Here is a 3,505-nt window from a genome sequence, read left to right as displayed (position 1 = left end):
TAAAACACATAAAATACTTGATTTGAAATTAAAATTGAAATTCTAAATTGAATATTTAATCTTTATTTTAGAATATATACTCTTAATAATAATTGACACATAGTTTTAAAAATTGGATTTTGGCATCAGATTGGTTCCCACTAAGTTCAGTTTTACTGGCACTTCAATACAATTCTAATTACTCAATTCGTCCCAAATAAGTTCAATTTGATTTTTCATATTTAAAAATATACATATATCTCAAGAATATTAATTTTATCATAGAGTTTGAGCATAAGCTCTTGTTCTATAATGTAAGGAACCAACACTTTATCTTATAAGGATTATAAATTTTGGAATAGACTGATTTTTTTTTTTTTTGTGAGGATTATTTCTATGGTGAGAGGACCATCCTAACAAAAAATCAGCCCACCCTGAAACTTCTAATCCCATTAAAAGTGATTTATAAATTAACGATAAATATCGACAATTCATAATTCTTTGACTTGCAAATCACGTTTGATGATGGTTATAAGTTTCAAGTTGGGAGATTATTCTTACAAAAAAATCAGCCTAATTTCACACTTTTAATTCATATAGGACAAAGCATTGGCTCCATGTTGACTATCGAACACACAAAGTTGGTCTTAGACGTAACTTATAGAACTGGACTCACACAAAGTTGGTCATAGACGTAACTTATAGAGAGAGAAAAAAGAGAAAAAATGACATACCATACATGTCCAATCTCATGTGATCCGACTACAAAGTTCAATGTTGCATTTTGCATTTCTTCTGTAACTTTTAAGTAATTCTGGTAAGAACACTTTCGTTAGAAAAGTTTTGTTGCATTATTTTTTAACAAGAAAAATGTGTATGATAACTTTGATTACATATGTATTTAACCAACCAAAAATGCTTTAGATTGAATAATATACGTTAGATAATATCTGTAATTTGATCAAATCAAATAACTAACCATACTACCAAACAGTCTTAAGTCATTACAAATAGGAAAGAAAGATTCTATTAGCACACCAACTTTTACATACAACACACCAATCCTTTTGAAATTTAAAACATGTAGAATGATGTGTTATAAATAAAAGTAGGTGTGTTAATAAAATCTCCATAAAATAAGTGGGTTGGATTTTGACTTTCACCCCCAAAAAAGTAACTTACTAAGACTAAAATTATCTAACTAGACTTTAAAAAAAAAAATTGTACTATCTCTATGGAACATGTAATGATCCCCTCTCTAGGACCTGTAATGATCCCATATATCTATTATTTATTTATTTATTTTAGTAATCAGCTCAGAGCCCCATTTTATACATATTTGGCAATTGAAATGTCGAAACTTCTTTAACCATTCAAACTCACCATTTTTGAAGATGTATATATAAAAACTAAAATAAAATAAAAAATAATAATAAGGATTTTCAATTGTTTTACTTTGTTTTTGGATGAAAATTGATCAAAGATGATTCTTTTGGTTTGAAATCATCTACACAAGCTGTTATGTCAAGTTTTAAGTTACATGTATTTTAATTGGAAAAACTAAAAAAAAAATGAAAACAGATGGGTTTTACAGTATCAAATTCAAATTTTTTTATTTTTTGAGTTCAATATTTTTATTGTCGAGTTCGCCATTTGTTTAAAAATTGCCAAACTCAACAATGTAAATTGGTAAGCACGACAATAAAAATATTGAACTCAAAAATAAAATTTTTTGAATTCAACAATGTAAAATCCACCCAATTTTGTAAATAATAATAAAAAACAAAATCTAAAAGTTTAAAATTAGAAGTATATATTTTTTTTCATTCGTGATTCACGATAAAAAAAAACGTTGAAAATGATTGAAATTATCATTGGAAAATCTAAGTATATGAAGAAGATGGAAAAAGGGTAGTTTCAGAATTTCAAAAATATTATAACATGAGATGAGATTGAGGGACCATTAAGAAAAGAAAATTTTACTAAATAGACTATTAAGAGAATGTTTAAAACTTAGAGACTAATTAGAAAGAAAACTTTCCTCAAGGGACCATTAACTAATTTTTCCATATATTTTTTTCCTATAAGTACCTGGCTGAGGACCGAATTATCAATTCATTAAAAAATCCTTGTTTTGCTAAGTTACATTCTTCCTCATAAAAAACAAGGGAGTATAGAACAATGCAAATGGCTGACGCTAAGGGCTGTAAGATAATGTTGGTTACCCTTTTTGTGGTAGTGATGTTGCTCTTGTCTTCTGGTATGGCTACAGCAACTCTCCAACTCAACCTTGGTAAGCACAAACCATATCCATGTTTTTCGAAATTTGTGTCTCAACTCTTAAGGCAGTTAATGGATCGGATCAGACCTGAAATCCGATCAGTTTTAATTCGATAATTTTGAATCTAGATCAATATTTGGGTTCCGATAAGGATCTAATTTGATAATATCTACCGAATCCGAACTATGCTACTATGCTAATAAAATAAAATGTACTTTTATTCCCATTTTACAGGAAGAAGGTTCCTTGGTGTATCAACTGAAGCCGACTATCCGCCTTTTTATAGAACAATAGGAGGCGGAGGCTATGGTGGCTCACCCCCGCCATGATACCCCTACTTCAACAACAATATCATCATCAAGGCCAATTATGTCAAATTAGTTTAATTAATGAAGTTGAGTGGATTTGTTTGGGGGTTAGTAAGTATGGGTTTGAAATATATATATATATATATATATGTAGTGTTTGTGGGGGTTATAATGCCTGAATAGGTTATCTTGTGGGATGAAGAGCCCATATATTACGATAAAGGGCTCATATTCTGAGAAGACGAATGTATTAAAAAGAATAAAAGACTGGTTTACTGTCTTTTAAGGGTCTGTTTAAGTAATTATGGAATCATGATGAATTGATGATAATGTGATGGTAGTTATTAAAAGTGCTTCTGCTTTCACCTTTATTTATTTATTTATTTATTATTATTATTATAATTATTGTTGTGGATGTTGTTTGGGTGAGTTTGAGCTATAATAACTATGGTAATAATATGAAACTCGATCACAAAACAAAATAAAAGAGAGAGAGAGAGGGTGTTCAATTTGTCTGGATTTGTGAGCCAATCCATGAATGAGTCAACTCAGTTACAATTTGGTAACCATTGCATAATTTGTTAGCCCCCTTTAAACATGAACAAAAAGCTCTCTCTAGAGAAAAAAAAGGTTCCCCCCTCATTGTGAAACTCCTTCAATTTGTAACTCCATCAAGATCTCCAAATTAGCTATGCCAGAGAGCAGTCTTAATGAGTCCACGCAGAGCTGGGGTTGATTTTCAGATTCTATAAAATAAAATAAAAATTAATTCAACTTTTGTTATTCATTTTGATTTAGTTGAAATTGTCTTTCATCAGAACAGGTCCAATTTCAATCCAAATTGAAAAAAAATATGGATTGGAAATGGAAGTAAACTTTTTTATTTATAATATGTTTTACCTATCTTGTGATAGAAAGTTATTCATTTATGTATATA

General features: G+C 29.3%; 1 long non-coding RNA gene across 1 annotated transcript; it reads left to right on the top strand.

The window, feature by feature from the left end:
• Positions 1–2,108: 2,108 nt before the first annotated feature.
• Positions 2,109–2,918, top strand: LOC147396743 (uncharacterized). The gene is made up of 2 exons (XR_015180728.1): positions 2,109–2,272; positions 2,495–2,918. It is a non-coding gene; the product is annotated as an uncharacterized LOC147396743 (long non-coding RNA).
• The last annotated feature ends 587 nt before the right edge of the window (positions 2,919–3,505 follow it).

The sequence above is a fragment of the Akebia trifoliata genome, chromosome 8 (assembly GCF_017979445.1).
Source record: "Akebia trifoliata isolate Shusen 1 chromosome 8, ASM1797944v1, whole genome shotgun sequence".
NCBI classification, from domain to species: Eukaryota; Viridiplantae; Streptophyta; class Magnoliopsida; order Ranunculales; family Lardizabalaceae; genus Akebia; species Akebia trifoliata.
This window is presented reverse-complemented; position numbering and strand designations above follow the sequence as displayed.